The sequence below is a fragment of the Eleginops maclovinus genome, chromosome 17, assembly GCF_036324505.1.
Source record: "Eleginops maclovinus isolate JMC-PN-2008 ecotype Puerto Natales chromosome 17, JC_Emac_rtc_rv5, whole genome shotgun sequence".
Classification (NCBI taxonomy): domain Eukaryota; kingdom Metazoa; phylum Chordata; class Actinopteri; order Perciformes; family Eleginopidae; genus Eleginops; species Eleginops maclovinus.
The window spans coordinates 7,041,525-7,062,518 of NC_086365.1; the positions used below are offsets into that span (position 1 = coordinate 7,041,525).

Genomic DNA, 20,994 nt, shown 5'->3' on the forward strand with positions numbered 1-20,994 from the left:
AAATGTTGATAGATCTGTTATTGTTTATGCATGCATATCTCCTGACATGATGTTTATTCTGGCTAATAGACAGAAATCTGATCGGGCCATATATTTTTCAGTTACTAATCAAATTGACCTCTCTATATAACAGATCAACAATGATTGTTGCCGTACATTTTTTCATTTATTTTTGCTGCTAATCATCAAAGGATCACCTAAAGCGTATTTACAATGTGCCAGAAATAACTCAAAGGTTATCACATATGACCCAAGCACTTAAGCTATTCAAGGTTTCTCCACATTGTTTGTTCTTTAGAATACATTTTTGTTAAAACTAGATTCTTTCAGGAACTTGGACAAAACCTCCTTTTATTTTGTGGCAGACAAAATTGATGTCCCCATTCCTGATTCAGTTATATTCAATGAGGTGCAGTGATTTGATCAGATATGGAAAAAAATGAATGTTCACAAACTTTCTTGTAGATGTGACTGTTGACTCTTCAGAGACAGCTGAAGGATATACAGTCAGGTCCATAAATATTTGGATATTTACACAATTTCCATTATTTTGGCTCTGTGCCCCACAACAATGGATTTGAAATTAAACAATAAACATGTACTTTAAGTGCAGAATTTCAGCTTTATTTTGAGAGTATTTACATCCAGATCAGGTGAATGCTGTAGGAATTGCAACCCATTTTATCCATTATTATTATAAGGGACCAAAAGTAATTGGACAATTGGCTGCTCGGCTTTTGCAGGCCTGGTGTGTGTTATTTCCTCATTAGTTCATTTACAAGGAGCAGAAAAAATGTCTAGAATTAATTTTAAGTGTTGAATTTGGAATGTGTTGCTGTCAACTATCAATATGAAGTCCAAAGAACTGTCACTGTCAGTGCAGCAAGTCATCATTAGGCTGAAACATTAAAAACAAACCATCAGACACATAGCAAAAACATGAGGTGTGGCCAAATTTAATATTTGGTACTTTCTTGAAAAGAAAGAACGCACTGTTGAGCTCAGCGACACCAAAAGACCTGGAAGACCATAGAAGACCACTGTGGTGGAGGACAGAATAATTCTTCTCCTGGTGAAGAAAAAACACTACACAACAGTTGGCCAGATCAAGAACAATCTCCAGGAGGTGGGTGTATCTGTTTCAAAGTCCAGATTAGACCTTGCTTAATCCCATCTAAAAGAGCCTGTACAGATCTGAAAAACATCATATGGACAGATGAGACAAAGATCAACTTGTACCAGAATTATTGGAAGAGAAGAGCATAGAGAAGAGAAGGAACTGCTCATGATCCAAAGCGTACTCCTCATCAGTGAAGCATGGTGGTGGTAGTGTTATGCATGGGCATGTTTGGCTGCCAATGGAACTGCGTCCCTTATATTTAATGATGATGTGACTCCTGACAAAAGCAGCAGGATGAACGCTGAAGGGTTTCGGGCAATATTATCTGCTCATATTCATCCAAATGCTTCAGAACTCATTGTGCGGCACTTCACAGTGCAGATGGACAATGACCTGAAGCATACTGCAAAAGCAACCAAAGAGGAATGTCTGCAATGGCCAAGTCAATCACCTGACCTGAATCCAATTGAGCATGCATTTCACCTGCTTAAAACAAAACTGAAGGGAAACTGCCAGAAGAACAAGCAGGTATTGAAGTCAGCCACAGTAGAGGCCTGGCAGAGCATCAGCAGGGATGAAGCTCAAGACTTCAGGCTGTCATTGACTGGAAAAGATTTGCAACCAAATATTAAAAGTGACAATTGTATTTATGATTATGATTATATTACTTTGTCCAATTACATTTGTTCCCTTTTAAAAAAGGGATACCATGTATAAAATGTTTTGTAATTCCTACACCATTCATCAGATTTGGATGTAAATACCCTCAAAATAAAGCTGAAAGTCTGCACTTAAAGCTCACATGGAGTTTTTGAATTTCAAGTCCATTGTAGTGGTGTACAGAGCCAAAATAATGAAAATTGTGTCAATGTCCAAATATTTATGGGCCTGACTGTATATTTTCAATTTTACAAAAGTAAATCTGCTTGAATCATGATGGAGGCTTCTCAACCTGCTGATTCTCTCTGCCTCATCTGCAGCCCTCTGCTCTGTTAATGAAGGATAATGGGCGTGAGCAGGGGAGGTAGTGCCTTTCTGCCAGAACAAAAACAACTGATTAGGCCGAGCAAGCTGCGTCACCAAGAGAGGATGACGGTCGCTCACTAATCAGACTGACTGGTTTCTTCGTTTTGCATCAGAACTCCAGAGGATCAGACTTCACCTCTGAACATACTATTACCTCTTCAATCTTAGTCACGGCCGTGGGTTGAAGGCTCCCAGAATTTGGCCTTTTCATACATCAAAACACATTCATGTAGACTATGCTAACTTTGATTGCATCCCATTGACCTATAACAGCGACTACCCCCTGCTTCTTTATTTCAAAGCTCTATTCTTTTCAAGACATATAGATGTTTGACGAATCCTGGGTTGAGGCTTTCAGAGACCTTGGTCAGTTTTGTTCAGTTTGACGTCCTGAACATTGTGCAGTGACTCCTCAATGAAACATAAAGGTCATGAAAATGTTTGAATAGCTTGACTCATAGAAAACTGAATATGTTTGCACCCTGCTGGCTTGAGCGCTATCAGAGACTGGAGGTGGAAGCAAGCAAATCACTGGTACTGTTGCTGGACTCAAACACATACTGTACTGCCGAGACTTGAGAATGTAATGACATCAAGGTGACTGATTGGCTGTTTCATAGTTTCATTGCCCCTGCTGTGAAAACACCTTTCACATGTAGTTATTATTAGAACATAATATTTTATCTTTGTGAAATATGTATGTTGAATCATAGGCATTACACCATAAAATGCACTTAGGCTCATTGTTTTGGGGATTCATTTTTCGGCCCAAAAAATGTGTATATATTATTATCTTATTATGATAATACATTTGAGTAAAATTGGTTTCAATTTCAGGTAAAAATCAATAAAAAACAACAATTGGTCTTCACCATATGCTCCCATCACAATTCTCCCCATTCTCTTCTGAAATATTTAGGATGGTTTTTCCTTAAAGGTCCCCATTATACTCCAACAATATGTTATAGGTCTCAGATATATACAAAACATGTCTCTGAAGAATTTGGCTTGAAAAACCACACAGATCACGCAATGTAGCATGCTATAAAGCCCCTCTGTGTCCCCTCTGTAGCTTTAAATGCTAATGAGCTGCTGCTGGCCACGCCCGTCTGTGATGTGATTGGTGTAACAAAAACACAATGGTGCTCTAGGAGGAGATTCAGGTGATAAGGTGGGCGGGTGTTACCTTGTTTGGCTATCAGCCAATGGTTGCACAACCCCCCAAAACACTGTGACATCACAAAGTCGCCCAAATCTGATCAACTCATTTCCGGACAGGGTTTTATAGAGATGAGGACCAAAAAGAGAGAGAATCTTTTTTCCTGACACTTTCAGGAAACTTTCTTAAAACAAGGGCACACATGTACAAAAGACATAAAAAGTGGATTCTTCACAAGAGGTGAGCTTTAAAACTGAGGAAATTATTTTTACTGTATTGTCCTCACTGGGACTAATTCGATTTGTCTGTCCTTTGCTGCCAGCTGTCCCAGTCAAAACATGCTCTCATCAAACAAACCTGATTAAAACAGACTAACCTACGTGGTGTGTGTGTGTGTGTGTGTGTGTGTGTGTGTGTGTGTGTGTGTGTGTGTGTGTGTGTGTGTGTGTGTGTGTGTGTGTGTGTGTGTGTGTGTGTGTGTGTGTGTGTGTGTGTGTGTGTGTGTGTGTGTGTGTGTGTGTGTGTGTGTGTGTGTGTGTGTGCGTGTTTGCGTGTGTGTGTGTGTTTGCGTGCATGACCTAATGTCCTGACGTACAAGAGAACCTTCAGTTAACCATTTAACTACTGACAGAGGAGCCACAAATGAGCATGTAGGGCACTCAGGGTCACAGTCAGCCCCCTCAATGACATTCCCCTGGTGTTTGTTACTGGGGATACATGTTGTTTTTCTGTCAAGGGGGAAGAGTCTGTTGCATTATGCACTATATTCAACTGGATCTTGAATATGATCATGATTGAATATGATTGAATATGATCATGAAAGATAAATATACTCTAATGTCTAATTGTATATTTATTTATATAAACTGCACCATGGCAGTAGATTTTGAATACACAGCTTATATTGAAGTCTTGTTACAAAGATGGAAAACAATTACAGTGACCAATAACTCTTTAAACGCACATGAGACCAGACCCAACTCTTCAATAAAATCCCCTCTGCATGACTAATGCATTGTGTGACACAAAGACCACTCTGCTCATCTGAATATTGCTCATGTCAAGTGGCTGCAAGGTAATGACTGAAAACCTGCTCTTGGCAGCTTTAAAAAAAAATCTAATTGAAGGGGAGAGGAGAAATAAATGTTTTGCCGGACACAATGAGGTAAGTGTCTTCTGTGGAAACCAAATTTCATGGGAGCTCATTAGACAAGCCACCTGAAAGATTCCCAAAGAAAGAATTGGCGAATAGGATGGGCGCAAAATTGGAATTTCTCTCCTCCCTTAAGTACTAAATATCCGGCACTCAATCGGAAACTAATGAACTGGATCTGGATGTGCTCTATTCTGGTAGAGATCAAATAAATGCAGCCACAGTAACAAGGGCACACTTTGCTTTGAAGGTTTATTGGTTATTTTTTCCACCGTCTAGTGTAGAAATGAAAAGAATAACTAAGCATCATTGGGGAGTGTAATTAAATAAAGTCTAGTGTGTGTGTGCAGGCGATGGTGGGCGATTCATGCTTATCATAAGGTTACAGTTGCTCATTTCAAACACTAAAAACTGAATTTTCTATAATAACGCTTCAGTTGAACAACTTTATATTTTCTTCTTATGTTCCTTTTTCTTTTACAGCTTTCACGTCTGAGGCAATAATCAAATAAATATGCATTTCTGTCTGTAATGAAATGGCTGTGATGGAGTCAAACACTAAGAGTCCTTATCGTAATGCAACTTTTTGAACAGTGAAGCCGTGTGCAAGCAACTTCATTTAATGGTTTCAGAACATTCTGACTCCAGCTGTTCCTCTATAGATAATGTTATATTATTCTAGGATATATTCAGCAGACATAATGGAGTTTTAAAGCATAAAATGTGAGGGCAATCTGAACACTTCAGCAGTAAAAAGATTTCATTCTCACCCCTGGAGTTTTCCGTGATATTCAGCAACATAATGGGACATTTCACTTCCTTGACCAATCAACAATAGATCAGAATACAATGCAGCGATAATAAGCGGTAAGGTTCAGTGTGAGGAAGGAATAGAGGTTTTAGGTTGGAAGAAATCTTTTACTGTAGCTCCATGTTCAGTACCCTCAAGTTAACCCTGAAGCAAACACATTTAAGCAACAGTGTGATTATCTCCAAATGTGTTAGACCAGAATGTGCCATCTCCAGTATCACAAAGTACCTTCTCATACCTTCAATGATAGACAATTCCTGGAATGTTCTGTACACCAAAAAGTGATTGAAATAAATATGTACAGCAGCAATTGTGTGCATATATATATGGATATGTGGTAGCACATTATGATCCAAGGCTGCCATAGTAAGTACACCTCAAGCTTTTAAACAGCTGATTCAACCTCTGTCTGCACTTTGTGTATTTAGGTTCACCCGAGCGGTATGTCAGGTGTCTGCGCTCCTTCCAAAACTGTCCCAAAAGAGATCCAATTTCCTCTGAGCAGAGGTTAAACTTTAGGCTCATACATCTCATCTCTCTGACTCAATCAGTGGAGCACACTAATGAGTGTTGCCTAGAGACCGTTAAAACAGGACCGGTAAAGTCAGAGTTGGCAAAAAAGACTCCTGCTCAGCAAGATCTGTTTCTTTTCTTCTCCACTTGCTATTCATGTGCCATCTGCTGTCAGTTACAATGCCAGTTTTACACGTTGACATCAGAGAAGTTGTCTTTAGAGCTTCACGATTCGGAAAACACAACTTATTTTGATTATTGTGACTGATATTGGGATTTCTATATGGAAATGATTGATCATTTTGCCTCAGAATTCATGGAAGAATGTATTAAAATGATCATTAAAAGATATTTGGTTGAATAGGTAGAATACGTTTTTTAGTCTGCAGCTCAACAACACTTAATTTAAAATGTGTTTTAACACATATTTATCCTTTAACCTATCTTGTCCTTCCTGCCATTTGAATGTTATGTCCATTTTGCAATTTAAAATGTCCATTATTGTGCAGCCATACATGAAGTTGTCTTGTTCTGCCTCGGCTGAATTGTGTTCTTCTCTTTAAAGCATTATAATGGACGCTCGAGATAAATGTGAATCAGGTCATTTATATGTACACTATGGATAAATGATTGCCTATCACCGTTTGTCTATTTGTATAATATCCTAGCTTATAATAATATTTTTTCTGTCCTTGCAATCACACCCGTTCATTATGGCCTGAGGGCTGGACAGTATTATAAATGAATGTTACAATGTGGCAGTTCAAAGAATTGTTATCATTGAAATTGTACTCTGTAACATCTCATTACCAAACATTCAAACCTGGAGGAAACCCTCTCATCACGGGGAAATGATTTCTGCAGAGATCTGTCGAGGCGAATGAGCAAAATACGACTCAAATTAGCCTCAATGGCAGATGCTCCACATTCGCTTTGCACCTGTGGAAGCCAAATAATGCGATTTGATTGCATGATTATCCCGAGTGCACACTCTGAGTGCTGTCATTCAGTTTGATTGTGTTACATGAGAGGATTGAGTCCTGATCAAACCTGAGCAGGGAGGAGGGAGAGTTGAAAGAGTCTCTCATCCACTTTCTAGAGTGGCTCCTATTCTGTGAATGTATAAAATATCTTATCAGCCACCAGGCCTTCAGTCGCAGTCCTAAAGATGCAGTAGTGTCACAACAAAGACGGATTGTCCTTCATTGCCTTATGGATCCCGGTTTAACCCTAACAGCATTGCCTTAAACAGCTTACCCTGAGACTTAAGATGCTCTATTTCAAATTAAACTTTGTTTGATTGATGTTCGGCTCAAAGTGGGTCACCCTGAGCGGGGAGGTGACTGGTGAGCCCGGCAGTACGCCGCACATGGTCATGGCTGTCTCTTCCAATCAACCATGTGAGGCTTCAAGTTATGCAATATCTGCTTACCTTTTAACTCCCGCATTAGGAGGGAGTCGTGTGTCTCAGGTACAACAATGGATGCTAGGGTTTCTTTTTCCTTTATTTTGCTTTTCTGCCGTAAATGTCAGGCATCCGTTATCTAAAGGACAAAAGAATGTGATGCAACAGATACCCTGGTGATTGACGTTAAAAATTATAGTGTTTCATAGAGACAGAATACTAAATAATGAGAAAACGTTTCGGGTTTTATACTGCACATTTTTCAACCAGATGACACCCTCTCATCTATCAATGGTTACATGTCATCTTTTAGCATTCTTCAGCAGGAACTTATAGCAGAAAGACAGTGATGATACAAAGGCTATCCTCTATGAACTGATGAGGACATCAACTGTAGAGCAATACTTCTTTTTTTTTTACATGTTTTGATTGATTTTATGACATAATGACAGCCCCCAAGAATTAATAAGTAAATAATGTACAAGAAGGGAATCACATCGATGCAAGATCAACCCTCCCAGACCGACGACTAAGTTATTCCAAATGTGTAAGTATTTAAAGAAAATAAGTAAATAAGAACTGGAAAAAACTAGTTGTAGTTGCAAGGGGGGATGACTGATAACTTCTTGACTTATAACAGCTTTTGTGGGTCAGTTTAATCTTGAAAGCGGGATAAAAATGATAACATGAAAACAAAAACAATGATAAGATAGATAGACAGAAATATCTGACACAGCGATGAAAACAGTTTGAATTTACTTGAAAATAAACTATGTTGTGCTCCCTGTCTCCAAAAGAAAAATCACCAAGATCTGTTCACAGTCTCCAGGTTCACCCTTTAAGTCATACATGATCTTTTCATTGGGTATTCATTCATTAGTCCATCTTGCAAACGTAGGTGGATTTCCTTTGCTGCAAAGCAATGATTCATTCAATCAACAAAACAGCAAAGTCATTGGTTGAAGTTGAACTAACTGCGTAAATACGGAAGGTAAAGGTTTTGTCATTCAAGGGCAAAGCACTGGAGAGGCAGGGCTTGCCAACGCTGTGTCATCATCATGCAGGGAGACCATCTGAATGTTATTATGCTGTCTGATTTGAGTGCCAGCTTCAAGGTCATCCTACTCCACACAGACGTCATTGAAGTTCTATGTAGCACTCAATCAAACTCAAACAATGTTTCATTCATAGAAGTAAAGCATATCTCTATATTTACTCAAGTGTTCCGATTTTTTTCTCCATTCAGGGGATGTAGCAGTGTTTTTGATGATGGCTCTAAGGTTATCGCTATTCTCTGTCTCCATGAGTGGAAAACATCTACAGTAGAAAGAGTCTTAGTTCCGCTAATTCGATTTGTCCCTTTCTGACCAATCTCGGAAAACGGAACAACGGCTCACAATAAATTGTTTTCTGAGGGTCAAATTCATTCTGAGGTTACCTACCTGCATACCTTGTTTATCGACTGTGTTCCACCTACATTCCGCTCAAAAACACTTTAGTGGTTTGAGAATTAAACAAAACAAATCTGCATAATCGGAGTGACAAACCATTTGATCAGCTTATATTACCCCTCTAGCAGTCACACCAAAGCCATGGGTCGACGCACGAAACATGCCTGGTTCATAGATTCCTGTCACATATTCATTTTACATTCGCATCCAGCTCTGATTGTTACTCGTGCATGTTCGGCTTAGTAAATTGGCAAAAATGCAATTTATTGTTAAATGTCATGCAGTTTAGTCCTATGACAAAGACACTTGTCAGGCAGCGTAATGAGTATGCAAAGAGCTCCTCTTCTTTCCCCACTCTGCTGCGTCTGTTGCGGCGTGATTATCAAATGTTTTGATGTCAAGAGAGAGAAGTGTTGACTGACGGGCCTGCCCTGACTGGAGCAACAGATCATACAGTAACTGACAGCAGAGATCCATCCTTCCTCCTTTTTGCACTGAAAACAAAGCAAACAAAACATTTAATTATTCTCTGCCTCAACGGACAGGGGCAGAGCAGAATTGATGCGCAGAAATGAATTTGGCTCGTCGATTCTTATGCGGTTTCACTGTTGATGGAGTTTGAAACTAATACCTCAGAGAGACCTACACATGAATGCCCAAGCCTAGTGAAAAGAGAGAAAACCGGTTCTATGACAAAGGGTTGTTTATCATCCATGAAATATATATAAATACTTATTCTATTCACATAATCAGCATCCAGAATATTTAGTAATGCTATGAGATTCAGTTTTTCTGAGCTTGTCTTTTTATGGTTTCAGTAGGAAAAAGCTTCAAGTCTAAATCTCTTAAAGTTAATGGGGATCTTTTTCTTTTGTTATCCCTATTTTTGGGTTTAAAGGCACTGTGAGCAGTTGTGGAAGAAGTATTGATTTTAGCAACATTTCAAACATAAGCTATTACAAGTTACAGTCTTGTTTTCAAAGTGGTACTTAAAGAACAGTACAAAGTAGATGAAAATACTCAGATAGGTATAAGTAGCTTGAAATTGTATAGTACAGTACTCAAAGAAATATACCTTATTACATTTAGAAGGCCTCCGTCTATGACATTAACTTTTATGTTCCCTGGGAGAGATTCACACGACTTGCCTCTGTGTCTCTCTCTTCTAAAGCTGATTTAAAATAGCAGTTTTCGTTAGAGACTACTTCTGAGATTCTGGCCAGGATATGCGGGAACGATCATCAAAGGCTACCTGCCTGCTTTGGCCAGATGGTGCGTTAAAGAGTGAAAAATAAGCCTGACCTTCATTGACCACAGCTTGTTCATAATTGCAAATTTAGGCTGTCCTTCTGTTGTTTCTCAACGCTAGAGTACATTTATATTGGATAGACTTTTCCTACAGTCGGAGTTGTGCATACTTTCAGATTGTCATTACAAGCAGCACTAGTATTTGATTCAACCAATGGTACATTAAAACAGAACAACATCTCTTCTACTACTTAAAATATTGCAACATATCCCCCTTGAGTATTATTATTCATATTTTATTATTACATACTGTACAAGATGTCATTAAAGAAGTAGCATTATCGTTGCATTAAAATTAATAGAAGTGCACAAATAAAGTTAAGCTTCTGAGATTATCCTGTGTTGTTCTACGACATATAGTGACGAATAACACACCGAACATTAGCAGTGGTGTTGTGAAGTCAGGTGACTGTGATGTGGTTTGCTTAAAGCATTGCTTTGACACTAAAAGTGGTGTTAACATGTCGAGGTTAACAAAAAGCGTAACTGTAATAAACGTGTTAGCCACAGATCATATTTTCTGCAAAATTCCAAATCCAAGTGAAAAATACATTGGCTTTTGTCGACTGAGCTTTTCCATGCTTACCTTTGGGTCTACTATTATTTGCTCAACCTAAAACATTTTTACTATAAAGTTGCCTAGAGATTCCACCCTTTAAGATGGTGTTCCCTTCTCTATGTACCTTGGAGGAAGGCAGAGCTGTCATCATTAACAACCAATATCAGTCCTGTCCGACATGGTAACAGCTCAGGAACAGGGGGGGTAGCAGACGGTGTCATACGGCAGTCTCATTGCCTCCCACATAAATACAAGTGCCCTTGTGCAAAGGGTTGGCAGGATGGAGGTGTATTCATCTTCTGGCTGTTTGCTCGCAGCCTGGTTGATTTCCTTCTGCCAAACTCTTTTAGCCAAATTCAAGTGGGCCTCAGACGAGGCTGCTACAGAGGCTGCCTGTCTGCTGGGGAAGAAGCAACCAGCATCATGGAGACAAAGGAAGTGTCTCCATCAACACAGGATGATGGAGACTCCATCTTCCCGGCGGTAATATCTCAATGCCGGATATTGGCTTAGTGTCCCTGCCGCAAAACAGAGAGACCACCATTGTTCCTTAAACACCGGTCCCTTTAGCTTGTTATTAAATAGATTTTAGATCTAATTTCGAGTCCAAGCTTAATATTGTTTGTGTCTTTCAATAGACGGCCTTTCCTATTCCATATGAGCTCTGCGGTGTTGTGTACGCTGGAGAATATTTGATGTGTTGTCTAGAAGAGCTAGATAAGTGGACACTGGGATGGTCTGCTGCTATATCTCCACGGCAGAGATTTGAATATAAAAGGAGTGCAATAAAGTCAGACCAATGGTTACGGTGAATAAACCCAAATATGTATTCAGGCTGTTGTAGTTAACATTGTAGTAAGAAATACAGAATATGTTCTTTCCTTATTTATTTTTAAAGTCCCATAAAACTAAATTTGGATTGGAACTTGACTTTTGTCTTTGAAATTAGTTGAAGCTATTACCATTTGATAGTTATTATATGTATTTACGTGAAGAAAAAGTATTTCACACATAACCAACAGGTCTGAAGTAGCTCCAGTGTTAGTTATTTATTTTACCAAGCGGACATTTCTCTTCATCAGACTCAAGTGGACACTGCAGCGCCATCTCAGATATACAGATGATGCACATTATGTAACTGCGTGCTCTGAAAACAAGTTGAAAGACATAAAGAAAAACAATCTACCCAATACGGTTCTTACATAATACCCACCATAATATTTACCCGCTAATACAACCAAAAGACCTGAAAGAGCCTCTGGAACATGAAGAGACGAGGACACTCCAGTCTGATGAGACTGATGGCTTTGTTCACTAGACAAGCACTGACATCTCCACCATAATAATGTTTGAGCTCCAGCGTGCTCCCTGGAGGAATGTTTGCCGTCGATATTAGTGTGTACAACGGATGGCATAAAATATCTCCTGTCAATATGAGAGCAAAGCATGAAAGACAGCCTACCAAAGTTGGGATGGTGCAAAGCTATGGAAGCATCAAACACACAGATGATGTTTGTTTTGGAGCTTTGAAAGATAGGAAATCCACCATTATGCATAATCGATACAATCAATCAAAATCACGATATGGGTGTAGCTTAAGTTTTGTGGAGCAGCAGAGCTATCACTGAAAAAAATCATTGACTACAGACTTCAGAAGATTGATTTGTTAGGTGGAGATCCTCTTAAACAATAACATCATGAACATTTGAATGAAAATAATCATTCCATTCGATATCGTGAGTCATTAGCAATCAGTCAAAACATCTCAACAAGGTCATTTTTCTAAATCCCTCAGGCCTAATTTTAACTATAACTACAGGCTAACCTTTACTTACCTAACTTACTGTAGAGTCATGGGATCTTGTAAAATATTCAGACATTTATAATACTTAACGACATTTTAAAAAATATCCTAGACTTTCTTTTTCATTTTTCTGTAAATGTTTCTTAACTGTTTTTGAAGGGCTCCTGTTGGAGGACATACGGTAATTGCATTCTTCTCTCTCTGCTATGCACTGAACATATAAATGGCAACACAATAATTAACATTCAACTAAGGTTTAGTGAAGAACACCACTTCGGCGGATTTCAGGGCATTTCCTGCATACCAATTGAGAACAGACATTGTAATTGTATGCGTCCCACAGTGAAGTTTAGCTATATTGCCCTTATACTTGGATTCAAGGGTTGTTATTCTCTCTTGACCCCTCTAGTGTAAAAATAGACATGTCGTCAGATGTCTTTAGGCCCTCTTCATCCCGCTCACTGGGTGTCAATGACTGCCAATGACTGCCAGTGAGGCTGACTGGTATCCCTGTGCAATTGAGGACTAGCCTATATTTGGACCATATATCCCAAGGTGTTTGTTTTTCACTGTTGCACACTCACCAAACACCTTTTCAGTGAAAGCAACGAGTTGGCTTTCTAAGCCCTCCTGCGGTCTGCTGCTAAATATCAGCCTCTAATTAGCTGCTGTTTATATCTTTCACAGCATCCCCTTTTGGAAGGCGGCAGAAAATCAGAACCAGAGCTGGCCTGCTATTAGCAATCAATGGATGAAACTTCCTCTGCCTTTTCTCTCTCTCTCCTACTGTACACTTATATCCAGCGAAGAGGGGATCACTAAATGTTGCTTTTATCCACATGTTGGCAAGACAATTGTGTGTTTTTTAAGCTGCAACTAGAAGCTCTTTACCCCTTTTGGTAGGATGGTAGTCAGAAACCCGACCCCTTTAGTTGGCCTTGATTTTTGTTGACATACTGTAGAAGGCTGAAATTGAGCATGAAGGTCACGTGTTTGTGAGGTTATGGGGGTGTTCAAAGAAGTAGCCATTGCACATTTGAGCTCCTTCACTGGTAAAAATGCTGCTCCAAAATCTAGTAAAGAAATAATAAAAACAAGGTGTTTTTGCTTCTAATAAGTAAAAACAAACTGCCAATAGAACAAGTGAACATTTGCTTTGTGAGATTTCTTGAAATAAGATGGGATCTTTAGATACATTAGATCCTGTTATTAACTGGAAATACTTATTTTGAACTATATTTTTACCTGGATCAGGAAATGTTGTCACAAAATAAGCCAGACATGATCAAAAGTTTTCTGTTTTCTGATGATTTTCTGATAAAAATGTAAAATAATACTTGTTTCATCTGAGATGCATCTAACAACAAGACCCTTTATCTCACTGCATTGTTACTTCTTAAATAATTATGTCTCATATCAAGTGTAAAGACATATTCTGTCTAGATATTAGACAAATATACTTGTAAGATTTCAAGTTTTTACAGTTGTGGGTTGGGTAAAATAAACCTTCTTTTTGAGTTCAGACTAAAGTATGCCAAATGTGTCTTAGTTAGGCTCCTATTTGTGAGTATTTAAAGGGGAAGTTCTGACTCCCCTCTGATTCATAAAGCTTGTCTGTACTATTAACACTTTCAAGTGGCCTCACATACTGCATGTTTTTGACTGCCTTATGGTGTACCATCTGGAGTGTGCAAATAAAATGACTTGTGTCTGTCACTAATTACCGTTAACCTTATTAACACTAGAGGATAGTGGGATGAAGCCAAGTATCAATGATAGAAACCCGAATGGTTAAAACTAAGGTATACTTTAGGCCAAATGCAAAATCTTTTAGAAGGTGTTTGTGTTGCAGAATTGATTTTTAAAGTAAAATAATGAAAGAAAAAAGATACATTAAGGTAATAATCATTTACAAAGTGCCCCATCTGTCTATCATGAATGACATTATGCTCGTATTTCTTGACTGATGAGATCTGCTTGAGAATAACAACTTTTCTCTCCCTACAACAAATCAACACTTCTCTTTAGAAAGAAATGCTTTTCTAGAAGGGTAAAAAGGATCTTCTCATTCCAACAAAAAACATCTATGTCATAGTGAATTATTTGATACGATATTATTGGATATTATGCCACTTCTCTGGAGAATCAGCCTGCTCCTAATCACTTAATAGTGGACATAAGGAAACTAAGATTGGACTTAATTAATGAATGTATTACTCGTTAACTACTGTAAAAGTCCTGCCTTCAGGCGCAAGTAGTTTTTATTAAAGACTTCACATAATCAATTCAGAATTATGCTGGACATAAAAGGGCTCATTGACCCACTTTTCATGGACTCATTTGACCCTTTTTTTTTTTACTTGGTGTCTGGAATATAACATAAGATAAGATGTACCTTTATTAACCCCCGTGGGGAAATTCAGTGGTTTAAGCAGCAACAGAATAAGAATGAGAAACAGGACAGTGTGGTTCACACAGGATAATCAAACAAAAATAAAAGGATGTACAGTTAAAAAAAAAAAAATGGAATTAAGGACTTCAATGAACATATGTATTTACATTGATTGATATGGGTGAAGGTCTTTGAGCAAAAGTGCAGGCTTAATGTGCAGTCCGATGTGCATTTACCTTGCATTTTATATAATGTTTAATGTTAACATTGTCTTATTTACTTTTAATGTACAGTATGTCCTTAAGGCAGATGTCTTTATGCTTCTGGAAACTGACATCATTTTGTTTATTTTTTTAGTGGACTGCCATTTGGAAAAGAAGACAGGAAAGGAAGAACCCTTTGGTCTGAAGAAATTGTAAGTTTCTATCCATTTGCAGTTATTGAATCATGTGACCCGTCTGTATATAAGACACTATTACGTAGGTCATTCACAGCATGCCACACATCCCTGATTTCCCCCAATTATGTAATTTATAAAGGTAGCCTAATTATGTTTACCTAAAGGAACATCTTGGCCACACACACACACACACACACACACACACACACACACACACACACACACACACACACACACACACACACACACACACACACACACATCAATCAAATCAGTCAATCCAACAGGGAGTCAGGCAGCCTGATGGCCTATGGTCTCATTGGAGATGCAGACGTTGTCCTGTTGCTTCCTTTAATGAGATTTTGAGGCGTGCAATCTAAAATTCACCACCGAGGCTCCAACATGGCCCCCGAGCCTGTAACCCAGAAGGCTGTGTGCTAATTCAATGGAGTTAAGTCAGCTGTGATCAGAAGGACTGGAGTGGTCATTCACTGAAGAGGATGAGAGGCTTTTTCTATACATGATGTACTAATAGCCCACATTCGTGTTCACTCTCTATTTAGTAGACGGGGCTAGAGTCTGAAAGGAGGAGCTTTAGGGCTGAAATTATCTTAAAAACCAACACTGGTTTGCCCACAAAAGAATATAAAGCCTGCATATAAATAGCAAATGGAAAACTAAAGACACATCTTTTTAGCCTGACCTTTAGTATATGTGCTGTTATTTTGTTTTATTCAACTACTTTTGCCTCATTTCTTATTATGAATGTTTTTCGACACACTTGCGCAGATTCTCCTGAGTACTGTGAGAGCGAAAAGCTTGATCAAAGTAAATGCAAACACATTTCAGTGCCTAGTTTTATAAACCTCTGAAGACTTCAACGGAAATAGGCCTACATTTACTTAAGAAAAATGTAAATGTATTATAAACAATCACTGGCTTAAAACTGCACTCTGTGTGTTAAGCTTAGTTTCCGCTGTCATAAATAGGGTGGCTTGGTTAAATTAAAAAGGCAGTTAGGATTGTTTGGATAATGTTACAGTGGAGTAGGTTTCTCTCTCTATGCCATACATTGAATTTTTCATTGCATATTTAACATGTGTTTGTAGTCCTATCATATCAATGCAACACTGACCTTGACATTTGGCGGAATGTGGACGGATGAATAGAGTAGTAATATTTTTAATCAACACTGTCTGATTTGACGTAGTGGAGCACCCACTCCTCTTTGGATGATGGAGCTTCGTCCCCGCTGTCAGCAGTGATTGATGCACTGTGCACTTCCCACCTTCCCTCGCCAGTGTTCACTGCTGTTTACGCCTCATACTTGATCTCACATCCAGAGCGGCCTCAGCCTCCTCCTATTAGGATGCGTATTAATCATCCTTCATGCCATGTGATTGGGTTAAATCCCAGTGTCATATGGTTCCACATTTTGCCTTAGAAAATTGCATTTGTATCTTCTTTTACATTAGCAACCACTGCTAATCCCCAGAAAGAATTATAGCCTCCTGCTGTAATCCTGTGTTTCCTGTGGTTCAAAATACAAAACAAAAAAAAAGGTCGGAGATGTTTTGACAAAATTATCCATGTGAATAAAAGACAAGCCCTAAGTGCTCCCAGCATCTCAATTTTGTTGTTTTGCAGTACTGATTTATTTTTCTATCGCTTATAGTAAACATAATTATGGGGACAATTTAAAAACCTTACGTCCCATTTAGTAATTTGTTGGTGTTGACAGCAGGATTTTTAATGTCTTGCTAATTTGCGTGTGTTTTATAGAGATTGGACCAGAAAGCTCTGTAACCTGCAGATATTTTTAGTGTGCATAAAAGAGATAGAAGTCTGATTCACTTCACACACCTTAAGGACTAAAAGATGGCTGCTTCAGAGTGCGCATTTCCTAAATAAAAGAAAACAGTGTTGCACAATACGTTTGTGGCTTTTTGTGTACTGTCTCTTTGAACTTACTAGCTGTTACTTAGCCAGGTACTGTATGTTGTCTGTAGGCTTGAAGTGATTCATTAAGGAAAAGCAGGTATACAATAATCTACAGCTACTATTTGACTGTGACGTAGAGCAAGTATTTAGACTTATACAAAATGGTCATAGGTTTGAAAAAATAAAAATGTTGTTAAATGTAATTTGTGCTATTGTTGGGTTTTTGATCAAAACTCACTTACACAAAAAACTAAAATGGTGAACATGATTAACAATCGTTAGCATTGAGTTCAATGCACCTCTGTCCCACCATACAGAGCTGGTTCCTTTTTAAATGGTCATTGAGTCAAAAGCCCTTAACACACCATTGCACATGGTATTAAATCAGTCTTAAGATGTTGATAAAGATAATGATAACCCCAGTGAGGTTTGACGTTGTGTATACGTAAAGTAAGACCTAGCAATATAATCAGAGGTGATAACCCCCTAATATCATTTTCTAATTAAAAGGCTTCAATTTAAGTAATTATTTTATTGTTGGTACCAATGAAATATTATTACAATTACTAGTTTTCCACTTTCCCACAGCGGACTAGATAATTTCCCGTCCTTTTGGCTGTTGTTTGCCAGCACAAAAAGCTCAACAGTGAAGGTTAGTATTCAGCCATGTTTCATTTCTGAGGGGACTGACAGCACTTCCTGTTCTCTTTTTTTAATCTCGCTGTGTTGCTATTTCATTTCCGGCCTTTTCCGGCCTTGCTCATTGTATCATTGTGATCTTGCTCTTTGATAATGGTTGGGTGACAGTAGGCGGACACAATTTGGTGTCATTTGCAGACTTGGGAATCTGCTTCAGGCAAGTGCTCACCATATTCCTGTGCAATAACGGACTATTACTGTTGTTAAATGTTAGGTGATTTCTTTTTTCCAAATCCAATAGAAGCTAATTTTATGAAAACGACTTGCTCGTGCTTGTTGCCCTGTTTGATTTATTTCTGGATATGCAACAGAAATCAAAGACCGAAACCTACTTTGATGGATATATTATATAATAATGGATAGAACAAAGAAATGGGGCAACACAAATAAAACCCAATCTGTATATAAATAAATATAAATAAATCTGGTTGCGTCATACATTATTTTAAAGGGTCACAAACAGCATAATATCGTTTCTTGCAAATGCATGCTTGTGTGCAGAACAGTTCCTCACTGTCTGTGACGTGCGCTTGAGGCTGCCACGCAGTGTTTAGTAACCATCAGACTATGATCCTTATATGGTGAAAAAAGCTCCCCTCTGGATAGGCTTAAGAGCAGACAACACATGAGGGAAGATGGCCTGGCCTCTTCAAAATGGCCACAGGGAAGCCAGTTCCCACAATGCTCCAATTCCCCTGGCTCCTTGGTGTCGATCTGTCCTTTGTGAGCCAAAGTGTCTGAGACACATTGCGGTCACCATGGGCTGGAGGAGATATGACAAATACAAAAGACAGACCCTGTTTGCTTCTCTCCCTTGAGACAAGACTCTGGCTCATTGATATTGTCTGAGCTAAGCTGTCAAAGACACTTTTGGTTTATTCACATCGCTGTCAAATTCATTAGTGAAGTTTCACAAAGGTTGCATACATGGATGGTAAAAAATAGGTCTTGGAAAGCTCTGAGTTATTTTAACTGTATTTCATGCAGCAATTCTTGCTTCAATAATGAGGAACAGGTCAACTGTCCATTTAAATAACAGCAGGCTAAAACCATTTAATTGACAGAACTTGTCAAGTCTTTAGGAACATTAATGTGGCATTTTAATTCAACATCTCAACTGTTAACCTTGAAATAGGACTTGCGCGAGATGTCTCTCACACTCATGTCTTCCGTGAGGCTCAAACCTGCTTTCTCTTGTTACATCAACATGTCATCGTATAGTACAAATTCTTTCCCACACAATCTTCCAATGGAGATTCCCCACCATCAAATGTGAGCTCACATTTCATTAGAAGACATGAATCAATTGACTAGGCAAAGAGTGTGTTTTTAGATTTGTAATGTCCTAAAAAGCCAATTAACAAACTGAAATTTGTCCCCCAATGTGAGGTGACATGAGCTAGTTTGGGCGAAATGCTTGAGTCTTTTGATAGGTCCATTTTCCTAACTTAACTATCATCTTTTAAGTGACTGTGCGATCTTTTTACCAACCATGACTTGCTTGAAATGAACCAAACCAAGTGAACTGCTGATGTGACTGCACTGCACCCACAATGATTCAAAAACCAAATATATCTGCGTACAACAGAGCCTGAAAATTGCTGATAGGAAAAAAACAGATGCACAGTCCCAACCCACTCCACTGATTAGTGTAAACGGAAAATCGTCTCATGTACCAAAGGTGGCAGAAAAGATGGCAGGCATCATATTAAAAAGATCAAAGTCGTTTCATTTTAATCTGTTCCTTGACTGTGTGAAATATCTGGGGCAGGGAAGCCTCTGAAACTGCTCTTAGATCAGCTTCTGGTGACTCATCACAATGCCTGAGCCCAAGGCACTTTCAAACCGGGTCAATGTCAATACTAAGAAACATTTGTTTGGTGTAGCACCACAGGGAGGCTAAAACATCTGAGTTTTGGGAAATGTAATACTGTGAGTGGGCGGGTATGGTTGTGTGTAGGTGTGAGGTAAAGACTGTGGCTCATATCTCTGTTTCCACTCTTCAGGGAGTGTTGTATTCTTTCTCTTGGGGGATTAAGCTGTGGCTGGGTAAATACTCAAAGAGTAGAAGAAGCCCACTCTTTCTGCCTTAAGAACATACAGGACAAATATCGCTCTAAACGATATCTGCTCTCCACATTCTTCTTTTTCTCTGAAGTACTGTTAAATATGATAATAGCAAAGCTTATGTTTGACATCAAAGATTAGAACATTTAGTTTTTCTAACATTTCATAAAAACCCTACTCAGAGATGTGTTGAAATCTGGCTGCATTCTTTTGGCAGTGTATTAGTGACCTCTCAATATTGAGGGACATGGAGGAGGTATGGCATGCGTATTTGGTTCTAGGATGGATCCGTACTTGGGTCCTACACACGTGAACTAAGTCCTGATACATGGGCCGCCAGCTCTATCAGGTGAGCTACAGTGGGGCAAAAAAGTATTTAGTCAGCCACCAATTGTGCAAGTTCTCCCATTTAAAAAGATGAGAGAGGCCTGTCATTTTTATCATAGGTATACCTCAACTATGAGAGACAGAATGAGAAAAAAAAATCCAGGAAATCACATTGTAGGATTTTTAATGAATTAATTGGTAAATTCCTCGGTAAAATAAGTATTTGGTCACCTACAAACAAGCAAGATTTCTGGCTCTCACAGACCTGTAACTTCGTCTTTAAGAGGCTCCTCTGTCCTCCACTCATTACCTGTATTAATGGCACCTTTTTGAACTCGTTATCAGTATAAAAGACACCTGTCCACAACGTCAAACAGTCATACTCCAAACTCCACTATGGCCAAGACCAAAGAGCTGTCAAAGGAGACCAGAGACAACATTGTAGACCTGCACCAGGCTGGGAAAACTGAATCTGCAATAGGTAAGCAGCTTGGTGTGAAGAAATCAACTGTGGGAGCAATTATTAGGAAATGGAAGACATACAAGACCACTGCTAATCTCCCTCGATCTGAGGCTCCACGCAAGATCTCACCCCGTGGGGTCAAAATGATCACAAGAACGGTGAGCAAAAATCCCAGAACCACACGGGGGGACCTAGTGAATGACCTGCAGAGAGCTGGGACCAAAGTAACAGAGGCTACCATCAGTAACACACTACGCCGCCAGGGACTTAAATCCTGCAGTTCCAGACGTGTCCCCCTGCTTAAGCCAGTACATGTCCAGGCCCGTCTGAAGTTTGCTAGAGGGCATTTGGATGATCCAGAAGAGGATTGGGAGAATGTCATATGGTCAGATGAAA

At 38.9% G+C, this 20,994-nt stretch overlaps 1 protein-coding gene across 4 annotated transcripts in view; it reads left to right on the plus strand.

Annotated features, from left to right (window-relative positions):
• Window positions 1–20,994, plus strand: part of syt1a (synaptotagmin Ia) — a 143,056-nt gene that overhangs the window by 27,194 nt on the left and 94,868 nt on the right. For all 4 annotated transcript variants that reach the window (XM_063905023.1, XM_063905025.1, XM_063905027.1 and 1 more), the window contains exon 2: window positions 15,059–15,116. The gene's annotated coding sequence lies outside the window, so the exon portion shown is untranslated. The remainder of the gene's footprint in view (window positions 1–15,058; window positions 15,117–20,994) is intronic.